This window comes from Carettochelys insculpta, chromosome 4 (genome assembly GCF_033958435.1).
Source record: "Carettochelys insculpta isolate YL-2023 chromosome 4, ASM3395843v1, whole genome shotgun sequence".
Taxonomy (NCBI): Eukaryota; Metazoa; Chordata; order Testudines; family Carettochelyidae; genus Carettochelys; species Carettochelys insculpta.
This window is the reverse complement of record NC_134140.1, coordinates 90,121,536-90,145,132: the sequence shown is the minus strand read 5'-3', so window position 1 is coordinate 90,145,132 and position 23,597 is coordinate 90,121,536. Positions and strand designations below refer to the sequence as shown.

Sequence of the window (23,597 nt, the reverse complement as noted above, 5' to 3'; positions counted from 1 at the left end):
TTACATGTAGCACCACAAAAACATGCACTGAAAACACTGCACAGAAATTATCAAGAGCCTTACAACTGCCATGGTACAGAGGGAAAAACTTGCAAGTTCCATTTTATGGATGGGGAAAGTGAGGCAGCGAAGTGATTTTATTGGCTTCCAGAGATATCCCAAAATGCCCCAGATGTGTCCGTTCTGGCCACTTTCACCTCCACTGCTCTCCAAGTGCACAGGAGGGAAGTAATAGGAAGCCCGCGAATTTGAATTCATTTTCTTTCTGGCCAGCGTGGCTAGCAAACCTCAGGGGCGATTGCATCTAGCCATCAGTTCTCAGGGTCGCAAAAGAGCTCCAGCACGGAGCCATGAAGAGATCCAGGTTCTCCCTTCCGTGTGGGTGGATGAATCTGTGCTGAGTAAACACCAGGGATACTCAGCAGTGCTGGGTGAAAAACCAAGACAACCCCCCCACTGCATGGCTGCTGGGCTGTGCGGACCATACTTCCAGACGGCGGCAGGTCCTGTCCTGAGTGGGGGTTCAGTGCTTGAGAAGGATTCTTCCCCGCACAGGATTTAGCAGGAGAGGCTGAGAAACTTGTTTTGTGTGCTGTATATTTTACAGAGTTGCCCCCACCCACCGCATACCCCAAGATGCCATGTAGCTGTTACATTTTTAAGCGGTCCATGCTGGGATTGTGCTTCAGGACATCTGCCTCTGTGCTCTGCCCTATTCTGCATTGGATATTTTCTAAAGAATGTTGTCTTCCGTGTTCTACTTTTTGAAAAGTAACCCCAACCCAACAGGTTCTTTGGTTAAAGACAGTTTCCTATGCTCTCCCTGCAGGGCCACCAACTTCCTTCACAAAATGTGTGGTACAGTGGGGGATTTCCTATGATGGAATGGAGCTTGTGGGCTCGCTCTCTCTCTCTCTCTCCCCCCGCTTTCCTCTCCCACACAGGCAGTTGAGCTAGTACTTCTTTACCAGAAGAGGCAAGGGATTCCCTTAATTCTTTAGAGGGCCCAACAGATAGAAGAGTTGAGGAAAGATGAACCCTTGAGGCTATCTTCTGTCTTCTAATACTTCCTTAACTTTCCCTTCTCTTTTCAGTTTTGGGGTATGCCTGTTCTTAACTATGGGTTCAACATGCCACGATCAATCCACCGGAGTTCAATTTTGCCGTGTCAGTGAAGACACAGAAAATCAATCTTTGGCCTCGGCCATCGACCATGGTACTCCACACTGCCTTGTGAAGTAAGAGACCTCGGCATGAGCCCAAACAGCCCTGATCTACACCAGGGAACAAAGTCGATCCTGGTATGTCAATTCTAGCTATGCTAATGGCGTGGCTAGGATTGCGTATCTGGGATTGACTTTGATTCCTAGTGTACACCAGGCCTTGGAGTCCTAATGAGTCTTGGTGCTTGAGCCATCACTACTTCTGACAGGGTAAGGACTCCTGCCAGCACTCTGACCGCTAGACACCAATGTCCTTCGGACTACTGGACACCAATGCCTCCTGGGATTCCACTGAAGTAAGTACAGAACTTGAGTCACTCCCACCAGACACCAGCAGCCTCTGGAATTCCACACCGAGTCATGAAGTAATTACTGTAAACTCTGTCTTAACCAGCATTCTATCAACCAGAACTCTCCAATAACCGGCATATTACCTATACATAAATTTGAGTTACCTCTTCCAGAAGTACAGTGCAGTGAAAATAAATACAAATAAATACCGTATAAGTTTACAGTGTACAACACTACTGTTGTTGGTAAATAAAGTACGCTGCATACATTTTTGTTTGTTTCTTAATAGCTAATGTTGTTTCTCTTTAGTGTTATGGATTGCTAAGTGTACCTCTCTCATACCTAGAATATTTGACTATGCAGCAACCTCTGAGTCCAGGGGCTGCTGGATACGAAAGAGTTTACTGTACTGTGCTTGAGTCACTACTACTTCTGACGGGCTTCTTGCCTCATGTTGGAGACATCTATGTAATATCTCCTTCCAGAACTCTAACCGTTAGACACCCATGCTCCCCCATAGCTGGGAAGACCAGCCCAGGACCCCTGGTTACCAGCCCCTGCACCATCTAACTTACTAGACCCCAGTCCCAGAGCGGGGAAAGAACACAGGTCATTGTATCTTCTCTCTTTGTGAAGACAGTGGTCCACGTGGTCACTACAGATGATTCCACTGGTATCTACGCCAGCCGCAAGTGACGCTTGGGTATTGTGGGCTTCACTGGGCGGGACGGAAGAGACTCTTGGACCACAAGTAGTCTCCTCTGAATTTACTTGAAATAACGATAGTTCTTGAGCCACTACTGTGCTCTGGGCAGATTGGCACATCAATAGCCAGCTCTGACTGTGGCAATTATCAAAGTGTCCTGATGCAGGGGCTGGCTTTGGAAAAATGTTCGTTTGTTTCCAACAGCAGGGGGGGAGTGAGGGCAGCGCATTCTGGGATGATGACGTCACACACCTACAACCACCTGCAGTGACATTTTCCCCACAGCGCACTGGCACAGAAACCCAAAATGCAGCAGAACTGCACGAACTGTGGGATAGGCACCCACAATGCACTGCTGCTGCAGTCTAACTTTGGCAATTTAGTAGAGACGCACTAAGCTGACGTTATGAGCAGGTGTGGACATTCAACTTCGAGTTTACAGAATCTAATGTTACAACGTTAATTTCAACTTTATTCCTAAGGATAGAAATAGCCTAATTCCCAGAACAAGAGAGGTATGTTCTATGAACGCTGCTTCTTTAAATCTGTAGAGGTTGTGGTAGGCTGACGATCCATCCCGTTTTTGGCAGGACAATCCTGTATTCGGGTCACCAAAAAGGCATCCCAACTTATTTTTTAAAAGGGACGAATGTCCTGTATCTGCTGTGCAGGCACAGCTGCTGGCCTGAAAGCACAGTATGAGCTCTCTGCAACAGAGGGAGCCCACAGGTTAGCCTGCTTTCCCCTTCCCTGAGGGTCAGCGAAGTGTGGGGTGGGTGGGAGAGCCCTGCAGCTGCCCCATCCCTGCCGCTTCCCTGAGGCTAGGTTGGGGGGAGCATTGCAGCTGCCCTGTCCCTGAAGCTTCCCCAAGGCTTGGGGCGGGGGCGGGGTGCCACGTATGTGGCCTTGGGAGATATGGTCACCCTAGGTTGTGCACACCTACAAGGCTCAGTGCATTTCTCAACCCCCGCTGAAACGAAGAGTCAGGGGCTTCAGTGCTGCACACGACCCTCTGGGTGACTGGCCTGTGTCTGTTTGGTTACTGCAGGCAGGCAAGCCCCCGGGGAGGAGGATGCCTGTTTCTGAAAATGGCCAGAACTGCCATTCTGCCTCTGCACCAGCAGATGGTGATATGTGCCTGATCATCCCCCCTTCCACCCAGCTTGATGATTGCTGCCCTGACGCTCCCTCGCTCTCTCTTCCTCCCACCCCCACACTTGCAGATGGCTTAATCATGACTACTGTTCCTTCCCCCACCCTCCCCCTGCACACCCCCTTAGTATGTCTGGGATAATGCGGCTAACGTAGAGCTAGGCAGTCAAGTGTTGCAGTGTAGGGCAGGTAGCCTGGCAACTGGGAGTATAATACCGAACAGATGGCGTTCATACAGCATGATGGACATCACATACGACAGCCTGAGACAATCCAGGAATTCCCTGGGGATTTGAGGCCTTCTTTACACAAAACGAGCTTGCTCACCGTTGCCATGTGTCTGTTGGGTCCCCCCACTTCTCCCACTGACATCTAAGCAGCGAGCTGGTTCCCTAGTCACTTTACCTGTCGTCCAAAGGGCATCTTATTTGGTGATGGTGAAGCCAACATGCTGAGGTTTCAAATCAGGGTGCCTTGAATTAGGTACTGAGGGGGTTGGCTGTGCTGAGCAAGGAGGAGGGAGCTTTCCAAATCTTTGTTTCAAATCAGGGCCCTGGCTTTCCCCAGAGAAAATAATCAGGTTGGTGGCTGAGGGGTGCATGAGAGAGAGAGAGATGCAGTTTCGTGGCACGCCAGGGTGTGTACTACTTTATGTAGATTTTAATACAATGGGTCATTTGTGGGACACTGTGATTCATGTCTGAATTATCTTTTCCAATACCCTGCCTGGTGTTTTTCAGCCCTCTCAGATGTTTGGACGAGCACTTAAAGATGACAGCAATCGATGGCAAACCTCACGCCCCAAATCCCTCACCCCACCCTGATTTCCCAAACAAAGAAACAAACTCTTCCCTGTGCTGAGAGCTGCAGGCAGAACTGCAGAGCACCGGCTCAGATTCCAAATCCAATGATACTGAAGGGACTCCTGACACTTTTTCTACGGAGCATGCTGCTATTTACTAATGAGCTCAGGAAGCCAAAACATACCCAGGCTGTCAAGTTTCCAAACACCAAACAACGCATAATGTATGTCTGTGGTTGGGAAGGAAGCAAGGGAAGAAGGAGCGAAACTCTAGGAGAATTGTCAGAGGGAAAGGAGAAAAAATACAAGACAATAGTCTTTCTGATAATAAGGCAACAAGACTTAACAATAGGTGCATAAGAAAATCAAAACAGTGATCACTCCACCACTCCCTCTCCAAGTGAGGCCAGTGCTGAGTTTTATTCAATAAGTAACAGATTTACTCAATCTTTTCATATTTGACCAATTTCCTGGCCCCCCCCCCCAAGTACCAGTGTCCCTGCTAGCAGTGATTTATGGGTAAGGAGATAGGATTTCTAGGGATGCAGTACTAGCTTGCATTCACCGAGGACTTGTTTAAACTTACCGCTGTAGCGACACAGCTGCTGTAGCACTCAGTGAAGAGGCTACCTATGCCAACGGGAGGAGTTTCTCCCTATACAGGTTCTCCACCTCCAGCTATGGCAACACCACCTACTTCCAGGCTCTGCAACCTGCAGCTCTAGAGGTGCATGCATACCTTTAAGGACTTCTTTGTGGCTCCCAATGCTATACTTGCTAAGTAAAAAAAAAAAAAAAAAAAAAAAAAGCAAAAAACCCTCCCGATTATTTTTGATAAACAAGGAACATCTAAAACCCCCAAAATTAACAACTTGTATCTAAATAGCAAGTGATATGTGATCTTGAAATGTTGGATAACTCCCTCTAGCATGGTGCAGAGAGAGAGAGAGGATTCAGGAGTGAAAGTCAGGAAGACAGTGGTACAAACACACATGTAAAGCATGAGGAAGTAGAATATGTAAAAAGTTTGTGAATGTCCTGCAGTAAACATGCATCGCATTTCAAACCAGTGTGTGCGCTGTTCTTAAAATGTGGGTTACAAAAAGAACGGTTTAACATTACTCATTAAGGACCGTCTGGTAATCACATGCATTGCACCTCCTGAATTATTGATTTATTATTTTTTTTTACCAAATTGGAAAAAATGGCTCTTCTTGCTATTTTGGTTGCTGACCCTGACCTAGTTATTCCGAAATAACAGCAGTTATTTCAAAACAGCTGAGCTGTCATCTCGACTGCACACCCACTATTTCAAAATAATTTCAAAACAGTGAGCGTGTTATGTTGAAACTGGTAACCCACAAAGTGAAAGGAATAATGGCTGTTTTGAAACTGTTATTCTGAAATAGGCACTTGAGGGACAGAGTAGCCTTATTTTGAAATAATTCATAATGGGCTCCAGTGGCATTATTTTGAAATAGCGCCATGGAACTGGAAATCCTATTTCAAAATAGCTAGGTGCTATGTCAGAATAAGATATCTGAAATAGCTGCTTCAAAATATCTTATTACGAAATAGGGGTGCAGTAACTATGTCACCAGAAGAAACCCATCAGTTCGGTACGTTGGTATAACTGTATTGCTGACCAGTTCATAGTGTGGATCAGGGCTGAAAAAGATCTCATGTAACCCAAGCACCTATTGGGAGTGGTTCACTGTCCCTTGTAGTAGCACTACACAATAGCAAACACTAGACATCGCAGTCCGCAGCTGACACGTGATTTTTAACTATGCCAACTGTGCAGCTAAAATCGACTTTACAGCTGTCGACTTTCATGGCTATCTTCATGGAAGAAGGTGAACAGGAGCACCCCTACTATTGACCTTCCTTAATCCTCGAGGCTTGAGAGGAGTTACGGGGTCAACATTGTCCCCAGAAAGTGCCGTTCTGCACATGTGCAAAACGGCACCCCGGAAGATAGACTCTGAGAGTCTCAATCTTCAGAGGTAATGTAGACGTAGACTTAGACCACTTACAGAGAGAAAGAATGACTCTCTTCTACAGCCTTAGCTGCGAGTGGTAGACGCTCATGCTTCAGAGGTCCAAGGCTCCTGCCTGTCAGTGTTACACTTGGACAAGCATTTATTCAAGACTCTCACTTGGCTGGCCTGTGGCTCCCTCCACAATTTGCACACATTCACCATCATGAAAAATACGCCTCTAGTTGAAGTTGTGTTTCCAGGGCGGGCACAATCTACATACATGTGCCTCAGGTCAACCCAGGCTCTCCAGATGGTGGCTGAAGGCACACGGTCAGGGGATTTTTGGGCTAGTAAAAGCAGTGCCTTAATTAGAAAAAGCATGCCACAGTAGTGTTGTACAGTGCCACTGCTAGCCATTATCGTGTGCTGAATTCTGACGGAGTAGCCTGAGCTGTACAGTACATAAAAGAAGCCTGGCTCCTGCCTGAAGGAGTTTCCAACACACAAACCTATCATGTAATTAAATAAGTAATAATTACAATACTCAATCTTTACTGAGGCTTAAGCTTTAGACCCAGTCTTGCAACCATGTGCTTAACAGGATTGGTCCCAAAGTTCCACTCACTAGAACCTCCTCAATTGTTCCACACAGTAGCTATGTCACCTGGTTACGCGTTGACCTACGTAATTTCTGGCTCCTCCGTGAAACACCTGAAGATTAACTTTAGATTCACCGACAGCATAAACACTTTGAGTTAGGTTTCTGTGTGACTGGAAAAATAGAGTAATATGACCCCATCACCTGCACCCTGAAGTCCAGTCTCTGAAAGTCAGTGCTGGAGTGTAACACAGGAAGTAGGATGAGTCCTTCTGCAGGGAAGTCAGGTTTTCAACAACTTTTTTTTTGAACAAACAACAAAAAAATACAATTTGTCCACATCTTTACTTTGTGTAGCTACTCCCTGAAGAGCTCTCTGCTGAAATGCAGCTCTTAGATATTTAGGCTGAAATTTTGGAGAAAAAAAAAAAAGTATGTTCTGATTTAAAAGTTTCCTCCCCCGCCCCCTATTTACCCCTTTCTCATGCTGTTTTAGAGCTGGTTGAACACATTCACACAGCAGTGTAACTATGAGGGTTGTATCACCTGTGCAGTGAAGCAGAGCAGCTGCTACAGCTTCTGAGCAGCCTGTGGCACAAAACTGCAGCACATTAATGATCTTTCAGTTGCTCTATGAATTGAGTCTTTTTACCCACCCTATGTGCATGCTACCTCTTTCTTTCTTTCTTTCTTTGGAAAAAAAAAAGTGACCTGTCTCCGGCAAAGCTGATTGCGAAGGCTTTTTCCTAACACTCCACCACCCTCCCCCCAGTTCTGATGAAGTCATCAAGCTAAAGATTGCATAACTGATGTGCAGGACTATTTTGTGCTATACTGGGAGATGGGCCAACTGCTTCCATTTATAGACAAAAACACCACCATGCTGCCAAATGGAACCCTTTGCTGCAAACACTACAAGGAAAAAAGAAAGGAGGGAAAAAGTCAGGAACCAGAGGGCATACTGTGAAGTGACATCAATCCGCACTTCCTCCAACAATCTCTAGCATACTGTGGTAGCAGCCTGAGACCAAACTAGACCTAGTTCAAAAAATATACTTATTTAACTACTGTTCTGGCTCTCTTAAACACACATCCCAGCAGGCCAAAATCACCCTTTTGTACTTCCATGGACCTCACCTAATTATGCATCACATTATAGAATCAAGTCAATTCTGGGATATTTTTTTTCAAAAAAGGCAAAAAGGTTTAAAATACACCATGCCAATGGACAGGAACACCTACTTTCAGTGGCTCTCTTCTAAGCACAAATCTGAAAGGTGTTACAAATGTGTTACTGCAGTGGAAACTGATCTGAAGAAGTGGGTCTGTCCCACGAAAGCTCATCACCGAATAAATCATTTTGTTAGTCTTTAAAGTGCACATTTCTGCTGCTTTGTTTTACTTCAGTGGAGTTTAAATATTTATAAGAAGAAGAATTTAGATTTATGACTCAAGCCCCTGATTTTCAGTTCTGTTGATATTCACCAAATGAAACCCAAATTAGGGCCAAACTCCCCAAATCGCTAGACTTACTTCTGGAAAATTTCATACAACTTCCTCTCTGCTGTGGCCAAAGGCCCAATTTTGCACCCAAGAAAATTACAAAGCATCCAGCTACTTCAGCTGGTACAGGGTAGGACTTCGCAGCTTGGAAAAGGTCAAAAAGCTTTGCACAGAGGAAAATGTACTCTAGCATCTGGGATGGGGGAACCAAAACATCACTTACAATACATTTTATTACCTGCCAGTCTGTCCACACTGCTACAGTCAGATTCGGAGCAGACGTTCTTACAGCAACACTGGGCCATATGCATTTGTGCTGTGTACTCATCCCCTGGCTCAGGCCTGACCTAGAATCATAGATAGAACCCTAGCGCTGGAAGAGAACACAGGAGGTCATCCAGTCCAGCTCCCTGCCTAAAGCAGGATCAACCCCAATTAAATCATCCCAGTCAGGACTTTATCAAGCAAAGACTTAAAAACCTCTAGGGATGGAGATTCCACCACCTCTCTAGATCATGTATTACAGTGCTTTACCACCGTCCTAGAGAAACAGTTTTCCTAATAGCCAACCTAGACCTCCTCCTCTGTAACTTGAGACCATTGGTACTTAAGGCATCCAAGAGTACTCTTCTGCCATCCGTCACTACTGAGAATAGCCTCTCTCCATCCTCTGTGGAACCCTCCTTCAAGAAGTTGAAGGTTGCTATTAAATCACCCCTCACTCTTCTCTTCTGCAAACTACATAAGCATAAATCCCTCAGCCTTTCCTTGCAGGTCATGTGTTCCATCATTTTGCTCTAATCATTCTGGTTGCCCTCTGCTGGACCCTCTCCAATACATCCACATCCTTTCTATTCTGGGGAACAAAGAACTGGATTGAATACTCCAGATGTGGCCTCACCAGTGACAAATAAAGGGGAATAACAACTTCTCTGGATTTGCTGGAAATGATCCTGCTAATGCACCCCAATATGCCATTAGCCTTCTTGTCTACAGGGGCACACTGTTGGCTCGTATCCAGCCTCTCATCCACTGTAATCCCCAGTTCCTTTTCTGCTGAACTGCTACTTAGCTAGTTGGTCCCCAGCCTGTAACAATGCTTGTGATTCTTCCATCCCAAGTGCAGGACTCGGCACTTGTACTTGTTGAACCTCATCAGGTTTCTTTTGGCCCATCCTCCAATTTGCCTAAGTTACTCTGGACCCTATCCCCACCCTCTACTGTATCTACCTCTCCTCCTAGCTTAGTGTCATCCATGAATTTGCTGAGGGTGCAATCCATCCCCTCATCCAGGTCATTAATTCAAGATGTTGAAAAATACCGTCTGTAGAACACATCCTTCGGGCACTCAACTTGAAACTGATTGCCAAACAGACATCTTGCCACTGACCACTACATTTTGGGCCCGGCCATCTAGCCAGCTTTCTATCCGTTTTACAGTCCATTTATCCAATCCATACTTCCTTACGTTGTGGAAAAGAATATTGTGGGAGACTGTATCGAAAGCTTTGCTAAGGTCAAGGTATATCACATCCACTGACTTTCCCATGTCCACAGAGCCAGTTATCTCATCACAGAAGCTAATCAGATTGGTCAGGCATGGCTTCCCCTTGCTGAATTGACGTTGAGTATTCCTGATAATTTTCCCCTCTTCCACATGCTTCAGAATGGATTCCTTGGGGATCCCCTCCGTGATTTTTCTGCAGACGGAGGTAAGGCTATCCGATCTATAGCTCCCTGGATTGCCCTCCTTTCTCTTTTTAAAGACTGGCACTATATTTTCCTTTTTCCAACCAACCAGGACCTCTACTGACCTCCATGAGTTTTCAGTTATAATGGCCAAAGGCTCTGCAATAACATTTGCCAACTACTTCAGTACCTTTGGATGCGTTAAATCCAGATCCATGCATCTGTGCATGTCTAGCTTTTCTAAATAGCTCCTAACCTGTTCTTTTCCCACCGAGGGCTACTCAACCTCTTTCCCCTACTGCATTGCTAGTGCAGTAGTCTGGGAGCTGATCTGGTTTGTGAAGAAAGAAGCAAAAAAGCATTGTGTACTTCTGTTTCTCTCTCATCATTTGTAACTAGGTTACTCTCCTCATCCAGTAAGAACCCCACACCTTCCCTGTTCACCCTCTTACTGTGAATATGCCTGTAGAAATGTTTCCTGTTACCTTCACATGCCTTGCTACTGCAATTCCAATTGTGCTTTCGCTTTCCTGACTACTCCCCCTGAATTCTTGAGCAATATATTTCTATTCCTCCCTAGTTATCTGCACAAGTTTCCATTTCTTACAATCTTTCATTTGAGTTTAAACTTGTCAAGGATTCCCCCCCAAGCCAAGCTGGTTGCCTACCATATTTGCTTTTCTTACTGCTCATTAAGACGGCTTGCTCCTGTGCCTTCAACAAGGTTTCTTTAAAATTCTGCCAGTTCTCCTGTACTCCTTTCTCTTTCATATTAGGGGATCCTGCCAATCAGTTCTCCTTTCTTCCTTTTGTCAGAATCCTGAAATCTACCACCTCATGATCACTGCAGCCCAGGTTGTTACCCACGTCTATTTCTCCCTGTTTGTGAGCAGCAGGTCAAGCTGCGCATGGGCCCTGGTCAATTCCTACAGCACTTGTACCAGGAAGTTATCCCCAGCGTTCCCCAGAAACTTCCTAGATTGTTTGTGTGCTGCTGTATCGGTCTCCCAACAAATGTGAGAATGATTAAACTCCCCCATGAGGACCAGGGCCTGTGATTGGAAGCTTCTCTTAGTTGCCACAGGAAAGCCTCGTCTACCTCATCCACTTGATCTGGTGGGCTATAGCCGACATCAGCATCTGTGTTGCTTCTGCCTCCAAACTTAACCCAAAGACTCAGCTGGCTTTTCTCACTTGATATACTGGAGCTCTGAGCAATCATACTGCTGTCCTACAGAAAGTGCAGCTCCTCCTCCTTTTATCCCCTGCCTGTCCTTCCCCAATAGTTTATACCCTTCGGTTACGTCTACACGAGAGGGTTTTTCCGGTAAAACTGGGCTTTTTTTGGAAAAACCCGCAAAGCAGCTGCACATAAATGTGCTCTGTCAGCAGTTTGTTGACAAAACCTGGCACATCCGCCAGCAGCATTAGACTTCTCCCCGTTCAGGTACAATGCTCGTCTTGACAGCGTTCTGTCAAGAAAACAGGATGTAGATGCTCCAGGGCCCTTTTGTCAACAGGCAGGGCTTCTGGTTCACCGGGCAGTCCTGTGTGCAGGGCTTCTGGTTGGCTGTTCTGTTGAGAGAGGGCCGGGCAGTCTGGCTGCTCTCTGTCGACAGAGCGGCTTGCTCTTTCAATCTGCTTTTACACCAGCAGAAGTTGCGCCGAGAAATCCCTTCCGACAGTCACTGTTGCCGACAGATGTAGATATAGCCTTCCACGACTGTGCTCCGATCATGTGAGTCATCCCACCAAGTCTCCACTACTCCAATCCCCTCAGACTTCTTTGACTGTGCCAGGGCTTCTAATTCTTCCCATTTGTTTCCCAGGCTTTTTGCATTTGTGCACAAACACCTTAGATATTTAGCTGACTGCCCTTCCTTCTGTGTTTGAATCAGGGGTCCTCCTTTGCTGCTTTTTCCTCCTTGTGTTTCTTCCCACCACCCCACCTCCCAACTTACCTCAGGGCTTAGATCATTGGCTCCCAGCAAACCTAGTTTAAAGCCCTCCCCACTGGGTTTGCAAGCCTGCCTGTGAAGTTGCTCTTTCCTCTCTTTCTTAGGTGGCTCCCATCTCTTTCTAGCAATCCTTGTGCCCAAAACAGAACCCCATGGTTGAAGAAACCAAATCCCTCTCTCTGACGCTATCTGCACAACCACACATTTACTTCCAGGACTCAACAACCCCTACCCTACAGGGGGAGGGATAGCTCAGTGGTTTGAGCATTGCCCTGCTAAACCCAGGGGTGTGAGCGCAATCCTTGAGGAGGCCATTTAGGGATCAGGGCAAATAGATGTCAGGGATGGTGCTTGGTCCTGGTAAAGGGGCAGGGGACTGGACTAGATGACCTCCTGAGGTCCCTTCCAGTTCTAGGAGATGTGTATCTCCAATTATTATTTTAATTTTATTTTACCTACACCTTTTCCTTCAACAGGGAAGATAGCCTGGACTCGAACTCCTGATTCTTTCGTGCTTCACTTTATCTTCCCCCACCAAGATACACACTTTTCTTCCTCCACATTCTCTTCTGGAGAAACCCCCCCGCCAATGGTGTGGTAAGCAACTTACTGTGCACAGAAACACAGAGCTTCCCGCCTGCACCCAATTGCTGCTAGGAGCTAGATATAACGTTTTGCCTCATCCACACATCTTTTAGCAACACAGCCATGACGCTAAAAATCAGGTAGTTGTAAACTCTTTGTCGGCACATCTGCTGGCAAAATACTTCCACCCTCTGCCAGCAGGGTTTGTGTTGCTGACAGAAGAGCACTCCTGCCAACAACAAGCTGTTTACACAGCCTCGTGCCAAAGCAAAATTTTATCTGTTGGGGAGCTTATTTAAGCACTTGTTTTGTCGCTTAACTTAGGGGTACGAAAAGTGGGGGTGTGGGCTGCTGGGGGGTGTGACATTTCATAAGCGAGGCACAACACGATTGTCTGCTGGGTCTCCTGCTCATTTATCTAATGAAAAATGTTGAAATACGTTATTGGATTTATGTCTGTGTATTCACATTTAGATAGCCATTAATAAAGTTTTTACATTCTATAAAAACTTAATTTATTACACATGCCAAAAGGTGGTTTTTTTTTTTTGGTAATCTAAACATAACCGAAATTTCCGTTGGTTTGGATTCCATTAGACAGGTTGGAGGGACTTTCCTACCTGCAGGGGCGAAAAGTGGGCCCCAATGTAAAAAATGTGCTCACCCCGGCTTAGCTGATAGTGCAGGCATAGCTCAAGCTCTGGTATGCCTGCCCTGCTGCTGGGAGTGAGCCTCACAGCTTGGAAAGGCAGATTTGCATGAATTTAGCGTGCTAGTCCTGGACCAGGGATCTGTACGCTGAGCCTCCGGGGCCACATGTGGCTCTTTAAGGACTTCTTTGTGGCTGCTGACACTATAATTGCAAAGAAAGAAACCAACCCTTCCGATTATTTTTAACAAACAGTGAATATCTAAAAGCCCATCTAAATAGCGAATGCTAGGTGATCTTGAAACGTTGGCTAACTCCCCAGCGTCCTCCAGAGAGAGAGAAGGTTTGGGAGCGAAAGTCGGGAAGACAGTGGTACAAACTGGCACACATGTCGTACACATGTAAAGTGTGAGGAAATAGAATACGTACAAAGCTTGTGAACATCCCGCTGTAAACATTACAAATCATCGTGTGTGCCTGGTTCTTAAAGTATGGGTTACAAAAAGTATGGTTTGACGTTTTTATTAAGGGCCGTCTCGCATTCGTAGGCATTGTGACCCTTGAATTATTGAGTTTTTTACTGAATTGGAAAAAAATGGCTCTTCTGGCTATTTTAATTGCTGACTCCTGTCCTGGACCTTCCACCCATATACGTGAATGGAATGCCAGGGTGCCAGAGAGCAGCCCCTGGCCTATGTCCCTGCACCCTTGGGGCTCACTGCCCAGGGCAAGTAGAAGGTATAGGACTCTCCATAATAGCATGGGCTTCCTGAACAGTTCTTACTACTTCCCAGATTCAGCTTCTGGACAGACTGACAGCTGGGACTTGTGGCAAGTGGGGACAAATCTTCCCCCCCCCCCGCCCCCAGTACCACCCCCCTGCCCCCCCACAGTGCTACCCTTGCCCAGAGGCTGGTGCCACCCCTGAGCCTTAGGTAGGCATGGAGTGTTGCTGTAACAAACCCAGGACAAAAACTGTCCTGGAGTCATTCAGTACGTGGGTCAGGACTTAATCTTTTCATTTAGAGACTGTTCTGCTCAGTCTGACAGGTGGTTCAGACAGGACTGATTCAGGGCAGTACACAAAATATCCTAGAATCAGCGCTGCTTTTGGTTTCCAAGGACTGGGATTTTTTAGAAAAACACAGAGGGTGCGTCTACACTAGGAACTAACTTCAAAGTTAACTTCTAAGTTAGGCACTACTTCGAAGTAGCCAGCAGAGAGTCTACACACATTTTCCCTTACCTTGACGTTAACTTTGAAGTAGGCAGCCCAACCTCGAAGTCCTTACTCCATTCCCAGGAATGGAGTAGTGCCTGACTTCGAAGTTTAACTTTGAAGTAGGGTGTGTGTCGACTTTCAACTTTGAAATTCTTACTTTGAAGTTAGCAACTTCGAAGTCCTTTTTGTAGTGTCGACGCAGCCAGAGAGCTTTTCAAGGCTCAGCACCCACAAGAGGAGCCAGATTCTCAAAAGAGCTCAGGTCCCACTTTGGCACCTAAATAAGGGCCAGATTTTCAAAAGTGTTCTGTAACTAGCAGATTCCAATATGCTATGTATAGCCATATATTTACAAGAGCACAGCAGCCAAAATGTAGAGGGTTCTCGTGGAAAGCTGGTCAACTATTTTAGTGCTTAAGTGGGAGCTGAGCTCTACTGAAAATTTGGGCCTTAGATAAATCCATAAAAGAACGTACCTTGATTACAAATGAAGAACATGAAACATGGATAGCCTTACAAACAGGTAAAAGTGGAATGAAAAAATGACTGTACGTTTTAAGCTAGATCTCACTTCCTTCTTCTTTTCACTGTGTTACCTGCATTATTCCTGCTACTGTACCATTGGTTTCTTCTGATCAGAATTTAAAGCAAGCACAGGAAGAAAACACTAAACACCTAAGGCCCCCAGTGAAGCCTGGATGGAGACATCAATATGTGGATGTACAACCAGGATGACAACAGTGCAACAAACCCTGCCCTACGGATTCCTAGGCATGGACTAGATACTGAGTATCAGGAGCCAGATCCTAACCCAACTGAAATTAATGGGAGCAGCCTCAGCCTCCACGAGCAAAAGGAATGGTCAGAACTACCACCAACTGCGTCCCCACTGAGGATCGTTTTATGTCCCTCTTGGTCCACTCCAGCCAATAGAGGTGGCAAGAACAGAGTAGCTTGAGCAGCGTCACAGGGTACGCATTCAATTCAAACAAGAGTTGTTTTAATACAACCACATGCCGAGTTATACAGCTAGGCCAGATACGGGCAAAGTTTTTGGCCTGAGGGCCACATTGGGCAGGGAAGGCTGGGGGAGGCTGTGCCTCTCCAAACAGACTGGTGTGGGCCAGCTCACACTCCCTAACTCTCTCTCCTTATCCAACCCCCCCCCCTCTTCTTGACAGCCCTCTTGTGACCCTCTGTCCCCTAACATCCCCTGCTCCCTCACTTCCCAGACTGCCTATCCTTTATTCCAGGGGTCAGTAACCCCCACATGCATGCCCAGAGCAGCACGCCAGCCAATTCTCTGTAGCATACAGTGGGAGCTCAGCCCCACCCCTTTCCCCCGATGCAGAGGAGGTGCAGAGATCAGCACACACACACTGCTCTGCCGTGAGCGGAGCTGGTTGGGGACGCGTGAGCTCCACCCGCGAGCTGGTCGGCAGAGGGGCGGAGCCAGGCGGGGCTGCACAGAGTTGCCAGGAGCGCATTGCTGGGCTCTTCAGCCCAAAGGTGGGGCAGACGCTGGGCTGCAGGAGCAGGGCGGCATAGACCTGGGCCCTTGAGCTCAAATATGCCCCATTGCTCTTCCTGCAGAGCCACCCACTGTGGCGCTTCCCAGGCTGGTGTGTGGAGGAAGGGCAGGGGCCAGCGGCTTTGTCATTATGGTGCAACAGAGAGGGAGCAGCAGAGAGACGTGGGCTCCGTATGCCCCAGACTCTGCATTTAAAGAGGCCACCACCTGGGACTGCTTCTGAGTCAAAGTCCCAACATGCAGCCACCTGCCTCTCCCACCGACTGCCTGTGCAATGGCTCTGATGAGCAACGTGGCAATCCTGGCTGGGCAGGACCCAGCCTACCACCTCAGGCCAGCTTTCCGTCCTGAACGGAGTAAGAGTTGGGCATCCAGGCTGCTGCAGTCAGGGGCCCAGTGGGGACGGAGCACCCTGAGGCCTGGCTGCCACTCTGGGGCTCACTGACCAGCTCCGGCTCCCACGGGAGAGGAAATCCTCTCTCCTTGTATTCACCATTCCATCTCCCCTGTGCCACTTCCCTACTCACCTCACCCCTCACCCCCTCCATCCTTCCACAGGTCATCACCAACTCACCTTCCAATGTGCCCTGCCAGCAAATCACTATTCACACGGCCAGTCCCATTGTGCCCCTCCCCCGGGTGGCCAGACCACAGGAAGGAGAGGAACAAAATAACCCTAAGGCACCCAAGGAAGAATCTCCATTATAATCACGATTTGGTAGGATATCCTTGCAGCTCTGTTCAGAATTTTGCATTGGATTCAGTTCAACCAAGAGCCTTAGCACTCTGCCTCAGAAAGGCTGCTGGCCCCTGATCTAAATAGTTGTCAAATCTCAGCACTTCACCTCAGAAAGGTTGCTGACCACTGCCTTATTCAATCCCTGCTGGTCTCCAGGCCCTGACTGCACACCCGTGTGTGTGAATGGCAGTACCAGCCCTTCATGGGAGAACGGTGTGGCTCTGGCTGGCCATGTGCTTGGTGGGGCGCCTCAGGAGGTCCCACCTGCAGTAGCCCCCTTGGAAAATATGGTCACCCACAGGAAAAGCCTCCATTTTTAAACAAAGTGTTAAAACATTTATACATTCCATCCCATGAGAAGTCTATATCCTCTCCAACAGAGTTCAAGGCAGGCGAAAAGCATGTACCTCATTTTTCCGGGAAATACCTCTATTCACTACTTGGAATGCGGTTGTTGTGGCAATGACTTAGATCTACACTCCTGCTAGAAATACAGCAGTCCTCACTGACAAGGCCACTTTTAGGGACGTGGGACTGCAGGAGCAACTGGGAGATTAAAAATACATTCACTTAAAACTTTTGGTCTTTAATAAACCAACATACACGGTGTGAGCGGAAATGCTACTCTACAACGCTGAAATCACCAATAGGCTCTGCAAAGTGGATTACTTCACCTATTTGTTCTGTCCTCTAATCTAAGGGTGGAGCTACAAATCTCTCCTCTCTCTCTCCCTGGGCCCCTGGTTGCCATGGTCTATGTATAACATCTGAGGGAACAAGATCCCTCTGACATTTGACACTGGACCTCTGCAAGCAGCCAATTTGTTTTCCTTTCACCTCCCTCCCCCGCCTCACTCTTCTCCACGTCTTTAATACAGTTTATTCTTTCTGTAGAACAAATAGTATATGTCAGGCTATAACTTCTATGTATTTATTTATTTACTGAGGAGACTAATTGCTTTATTTCCTTTGACAAAGTATGCAACCCAGGGTTCTAAATGAGCCAGTATTTTCCTGTTGTTTAAACGCTATATAGTGTCAGATGTTCATCTCAAGGAATGCAAGGCCAAACTGGTTCCTAATTTTACTCTGTGGCCTGAGGAGTCAAAGCACTCTCTTTGAATGTTATTCTTATATGTTTGTGTTCTAGCACCGACTTCTGCATCAAGGCAGCATTGGCTCCTAAACACACCACGCAGTTTTTAAATGCAGTGTTTAAAGCAATACCATCCAGTTACAATCACAGATTAAAACTAGTTTCTTTGCCTATATTACCAGTATTATTTTAGATAATTAAAAGTAACAAAACAGCTTCATTAGTGAAATTGGTCACTTTCACTTTAGTTTCAGTTTCTAGTCAATTTTGCTTTCCAGTTCTCAGGCACAAACAAAATGCTACAATGACTGAGTTTCACGCGCTGTAAGGTGAGTATTTTAAAATACCTGATTTGCGTAGAATTAAAAAATTCTACTGGACTTTTATTTTAAATGAGCCAAATTTAACCTGTCTCTACTAATATGTCTTTTAAAAATAAGGAGAGGATTCCTAAAAATAAACTAGCAGTGAAACATCAAAGAGCACATGGTTATTTTTAAAAAGAGATGTGACTTTTGATTTGAGTACAACCTTCGTCAATACTGACCTATAGTGGTTACTACCTGTAATCTATTCTGTTGTTTTGGTGTACTAACTATGATGGTGTCAGTGGAGACCCATGGGACAGGCCCAAATCACTAAAGTCACCGTTTGGCAACTTTATTGGCTTTCACACAAAAAAGCCAACGATTCCTAGACTGTGTCTAGATTGCTGAGAACTGCTGGCAAAATATATGCAAATTGCACACCACATTTGCATATTTCTTGATGACAGCTTGTTGGGAGAGGCTTTCGGACATTTGGCCTGTCCATACAGGGCCAAAGGTCAGGAAACACTCTCTGCTAAGACATCCCTTCTTCCTTGTGGAAGAACATTCCAGATGTGGTCTCTCAACAGAAGCCTGCACTTTAGACATACCCACTGAGACTGAGATTCCCTCTCATCCACAGATATATCCTTCTGCACTAGTGTTCAAGCTTGATTGTGGCTATTAAGGAAGAGCTTGTTAAGGGAGTTGCTTTGTAAATCAGCTGAGTTCTTCTGTTTCCAGTGCTTACAATCACAGAGCTCACACCAGTATTAGTTTAATATAAATATTGATTTTAAGATTATTTTAAAGGAATACATTTCATTGTGGTCACACCAGACTTTAATTTACCCTTTCCCAATCTCCAGTCTATGACCAGCACGTATGTACTGCGTTCAGACTGACTTCTTAACCCCTTTCTGTGATACGCAAGGATTAAAGGAGTGATACTATTTTGGAGAAACAAATTCCAACTGCACAGCTTTTACACTTAGAATATACCACGAATGCTATAATTATTACAACATGCAGCAATTATAGTAGGGAATGCCATCGTGGTGTCACATGGTATGTCTTACCGCCTAACCAAAGAACGTGATGCTCTTCAAGGAGACAAAAAAAGAGAAGCTGCAGTTCAAACCTGGCAAAACTCAACAATTTCTCCAGATCTTGTAAACCAGAGTAGCTCCATTGACTTCAGTGGAACGATGCTTATTTACACTAGCTGAAGACTTTGCTGACCACTTTGCATTTCTCAGAAGCTATTAAGTAGGGCAGCTCTCTGAAAGCAAGCTACAGAGCAAGTCAAAGCACCAGAGAAGAAAGGGGTCCTAAAGTGGATGTCAAGGTCGTTTCTAGTGTTGGAGTTGTAATGCTGCTCACTGTCACTTTCCGGGTTCGGGGCAACTGGCCCATCCTCACGCTGGAAAGAGGGAAGGTTGCAAAGAGCAGAGATCACCAGATCAGAGACCTGACTGCAAGAAATGGGAAAGAAAAAAGTGGAAAATGAGAACAGGTGGAGGCTTTACACAAACACACAGGACCAACGGAAAGAGGAGTGGACAGAAAATGCCCTTAAGAAAAAAAAAAAGCTTCCAGTATATACAGGAAACAATGCAGCGCCTGGAAGAAGTATGATGCAACAAGGAAATGCCCTTCTGGAGCTTTGTGGCAGAAATGCTACAGCTTTAAGTAGGCACACATTTTCATACAATAGGTCCAGTTCTACAAATAACTTCCCACCTTCCACTTCCACTGCATTCATGGACGTGATGGGCAGTCAGCACTTTGTAGTATCAGGCTTTAGAGGTGGGCTGAAATCTCCCGGGGTGGCTGTGGCCTTTTTTGTATTGTGATGGATGAAAACTTGGAACTGACATTAGGCTCAGCAAGGAGGATTGCCTGGGCTGAAAGAACACTGCCTGAGAAATAAAAACACTGGCCCAGAGGCTCTCTCTCCCATGTGGGGAAGGCACTTACCTTGAATGTTTGTGAAAGGCTGTTATTGCAAAACATTGTCTCTGCAGATGCAGAGGTTCCTCGGGAAACTCCATGGCTAAGAGCATGGATCGTGGGATAATCATATATAATCAGTGGCCATCTGTATATGCATTTCTCCAACAGCCTGACACCTGTGTTGTGTTGCCATTGGTCTTCTCTATGTGCTGCCTGATGTGAACCCAATAATGTGACCAGAGTGCAGGTGCCAAGTTACCAGTGCTCAGAGAGGAAGAGATCATAGAACACTGGAAGGGACCTCGAGAGGTCATCGAGTCCAGTCCCCTGTCCTCATGGCAAGAAATCTAACCTGTCCCAGACCCTTGAAAGGCCCCCTCAAGGACTGAACTCACAACCTTTGGTTTACAAGGCCAATGCTGGATGTATTGCCTTTGTCAGTGTTTACATCACTTTGACAAAGAAACACAGCTCACACACTCCTTTGGGCACATCTACACTTACGTGTAGATTGATGCTTTGGAGGCCACCAACCAGCCCCCTGCCTCTACTGGGCTGCTTACCCATCTGGTCCTGCTGGATGAGGGATGCTGCCAGACCAGAAAATACCGGTTTTAGGAGGTACAACCTGTACCCATTCACATTAAAACACAGATTTCCCGTCTCCCGTGCTCCTCCTTCACAGAGTAATTGGGTTTCATGTGACGAACCCATGGGCACACACTCCTATGCAGTGACTTGGAGCCACTGGATCACTGGCCCTTCTCGAGGTCCCCTCCCAACGGTTATTTGGAATGGTGCACAGCACACTTCTGTGGCACACAGAAGGTACTGAGACCATAACAAAAACATAATGGCTCCTCTTTGCACACCTCCCTTTGCCGGAGAAATCTGCTGAGGGTGTTCCACACTGAGGGTCTGAGCACTTGGAGGAATACCAGGCTGACTTCTTCCACTGCAGATTCATTCTTTCTTCCTTTTGGTCTGAACTCTTTCTAGCTAATCATCTCTACTTCTCCAACTTAATTGAATCCTGTGTTCTCAATCCTAGGTGCCTGTTTTGCCACCTTTGACTCAGTCCTCAAACCTTCTTCTGCTCCAATCTCCCACTTAACTCTTTGCACAAGAGCCTGCCAGTTTCTGCCAAGATATAACTAACAAAATATGACATGACTTACCCCTCATCTCAGTTTGCCTTGCCTCCTTCACCCCAAACTACCACTCTCTCTTCTTTCTTTAGAGTCACAGATGCAGAAGATTCTCACTTGCTCTGTCCCAGAGACCCTATCCCACCCCATCTCCTGATTTTCCTAGCACCCTGTCTCATCCTTCCTTATTTTTCTCCTTAACCTCCCACTCTGGATCTTTCTCTCAGAATAAAATCATGCTTCAGACTTTTCTGTCTTAAAAAGGAGCCACCTTCGACCTCACTTACCCCTTTAATGACTGTTCCATCTCCCTTTCATCTATAAGTTCATTAGATTTACCATTTGCAATCACTATCTAGAGTTCCTCTCCTCCACTTCCATTTTTGAATCTGGCTTTCACTCTTTGCACTCCTCTGAAACTACCCTTGCCAAAGTCTCTAACAAACTCTTTCTACCTAAGGCTCTGGACCAGCGCTTCATCCTTAGCCTCTTTGACCCACCAGCAGCCTCTGATCCCATTAGTCATGCTCTTCTTTAAATCCTGGCTTTTGTGACTTTGTTCTCTCCTGTGCTTTTCTCCTAGTTCTCTAATTGCTCCTTCAGTGAAGCTTCCTCAGGGCTCTGTCCTTGGTCCCCCTTTCTTCTCCCTCAGCACCTTAGTTCAGGATAATCTCATCCACAGACATGAGTTCAGCTACCATCTCTATGCTGACAACTCACAAAACATCTTCTTGAGCCCAGACCTGTCTTCTGTCCAAACTAAAATTTCAGCCAGCATCTCTCACATCTTATTGATGTCTGGTCATCAGCTCAGAAGCAAAAAGGCTAAAATACGGGTTGCAATCCCCTCCTCAATTCTTCTCCCCACATCGCCTTTCTTGGTCACCACCAATCATATCTGTTGCTCAGGAACCTGGACTGTAACCTGGACTTCAGGATCTTCAGCATGAACGTCTTTATGGGTTCTCACATCCAAAATGTATCTAAATCCTGCTAATTCTTCCTGCATAACATCTCTGAACTATGGCCGTTCCTATCCACCCACACAGCTAAACTCTTCCCCACACTCTCCTCATCTTTCTTGCATCTCATGTACTGCAGCTTTTCTCCAGCTTTGACAAATGCTATCTTTCTCTGCTGCTATCCACTCAGAATGTTAGCTCCAAAAACCATTTTCCTCGACCATCGCTTTGGCCACATCATCCCTTTTCTTGTATCCTTCCATTGGCTCCTATTCCATTAAATGTAAACTACTCACCTTTGCTTTAAAGGCTCTCTGTGTCTTATGCCTACCCTTCCTATCACCTCTCATTCCCTTTTGAGAGATTGACTCATTTCCACTTGGCCCATGATGCCAGCCTCCATCATCCACTTGCTAAATTTTCAAACAAACAGCTTTGTGGTTTCTTCCAGGCTGCCCCTCATGCTTGGGAGGAGCTCTCCATAAACATCCACTAGCACTTGAAGTCCTCCTTCAAATTTTACTGTCAAATTCTCATTTGCCACAACAGCTACAAAAAACTTGACCGAGGTTGGGCCATTCTTGTGCTGAGAAGAACGATGACCAGTATTGTCTCAATGTCTACGCCCCTATCTGTTTGTCTCCTCCCATTGTCCCTTATCTTATACATAGACTGTAAGGTCTTTTGTGCCTGGACTCTTCTTTTTGTTCTGTGTTTGTTTAACATCTAGCAAAATGGGATCCTGGTCTCTGGCTGGGATTCCCATGTGCTGTGACTGGGTGGCCAACTAACTAGTTAGAGACTAAGAGCCAAATAGCTGTAGACAGAGCACAAAGAGCCACGTACGATGCAGGAGTCTCCCCAGTTATGCGAGGGTCGCATTCCTGTGCATTCTCGCATAACTTGAATTTCATATAAGTTGGGGGGTGGGGTGGCTTTTTCCTGGGCAGAACACAGGTTCTACAGCTGGGAAAGCAGCAAAAGCACCTGGAGCTCCTCTTGAAAGGTAAGTCCAGGGGCTGAGGGGGCAGCTGGGGAGGGTTAAGCCTGGTGGTGGGTTGGGGCCATGGGAGTGGGGCAGTGGAGTTAAGCCTGGGGTGGGTTAGGGCTGCAGGAGGGGCAGGGAGTGGAGTTGATCCAGAGCCATGCAAGGGGGGGTGAGCCAGAGCCAGGCACGGAGGGGGGTGTGAACTGGGCCAGGCGTTATTCGGGGGTGAGCTGAGGCCACGGGGGGAGTTTGAACCAGGGCTGGGGGAGTTTGAACCAGGGCTGGGAGAGTTGATCCAGGCCTTGGTGGAGCAGAATTTTGAGTTGCGCTTAACTCGAAATTGTGCATTTTGAGGGATTACTGTATATTTATTTTTGTGTATCTATATAGCTCTAAATATAGATACACAATATCATATCTATATCTACATATAGATATACCGAGAGAGAGAGAGAGAGAGAGAGAGAGAGAGAGAAATAAATGCCCTTCCCCTTCCCCAGAGCCAAGAA

At 46.4% G+C, this 23,597-nt stretch overlaps 1 protein-coding gene across 1 annotated transcript in view; it reads right to left on the bottom strand.

Annotated features, from left to right (window-relative positions):
* MAML3 (mastermind like transcriptional coactivator 3) overlaps positions 1 to 23,597 on the bottom strand; it is a 393,985-nt gene that overhangs the window by 13,236 nt on the left and 357,152 nt on the right. The gene's annotated exons all lie outside the window — the stretch shown is intronic.